At 53.4% G+C, this 1135-nt stretch overlaps 1 pseudogene; it reads right to left on the bottom strand.

Moving 5' to 3' along the window:
* Positions 1-632: 632 nt before the first annotated feature.
* On the bottom strand, positions 633-768 carry LOC144679225 (small nucleolar RNA SNORA53; annotated as a pseudogene).
* Positions 769-1135: the final 367 nt, after the last annotated feature.

Genomic DNA, 1135 nt, shown 5'->3' with positions numbered 1-1135 from the left:
GTCTACAGACCAGGACTGCTCCAAGTGACAATTGGCCCCAAAAGCAAAGGAGATGACAGGTCCCAAGTTTAGTGACTCCTCTCTGGGGCACCTGCTGGACACAGTGGAAGGCCGCTGTGATGTCCTCTACCCCAGCTCTGGCCACCTCATCACTCTCAACTCACACACTTCCAAACTCATCACACATCCCAGGGATCTCACACCTCAAGGGACAACACCACTAACTCTCACACACACCCTCACATCTCCATCAGGCTCATATCCTCTGGAGCTCACATCCTCATCCCGTCCATGGCTCTGCTCACCACACAAACTTTCCACGCAGTGCCATGTTTTCTGCTTACACTCTGCCTATCTGTTTTCATGCAGGAGAAGCTGGTTCACAGCAGCAGGGAGAGGTCCCAGAGCCGGGGAGGGGTGGCCCACATTAGGCATCTCACTCACTTTGAGGAGCCTGCCATCGTGCTGACTGGTGAGGACGTGGACCGTGTCTGCAGCAACAGTGAGGTCGGCGGCAAACACCCACATGAGGATCCTGCACCCATCATCCCTTCTCAACACAACTGCGAGTGCTCTCTCTCCTATTTTTGCACACTTTATTGCAATATTTAAACCAGGTGTATCTTGATAAACATGTCCACACAGCAGCAAATCCTGATGGCAGCAACAGCCTGGAGTAACAGGTTGTTCACATCAGAAGAGAGGGGCTACCATGCAGGTATATTACTTTAACATGCCAATGACTGAAGCACCTTCTGCTGCCATGTATTAATTATCTCTGCTTTAGTTCACAGGGAGCTTTGCCAAATGAGTCCCTCAGCTCCATCCAGGTCTTCACCTCCAGCCAAGAGGACACCTCCTCCATTGAAGAGCTGGAAATAGGCAGCCTGGAAGACCCATCACAGCGCTTACCCACACCCTCCACCAGCGCAGAGACACACACCTCAGTGGGACCTGGGTGTACAGCAGGCTTGGGTTCACAATCTGGTGGTCAACGCATGGACACGTGTTTGCAGCAGCAGGAGGCAGGTTCAGCCGAGCTCCCCAACACTCGGGGGACTGCTGGGGAAGAGGCATCTGCGAGGTCCGAGTCAGATGACAAGCCTCTGGATTCGGCCTTCCAACTCATCGTAGG

This window comes from Cetorhinus maximus, chromosome 3 (assembly GCF_964194155.1).
Source record: "Cetorhinus maximus chromosome 3, sCetMax3.hap1.1, whole genome shotgun sequence".
NCBI lineage: Eukaryota > Metazoa > Chordata > Chondrichthyes > Lamniformes > Cetorhinidae > Cetorhinus > Cetorhinus maximus.
This window is presented reverse-complemented; position numbering and strand designations above follow the sequence as displayed.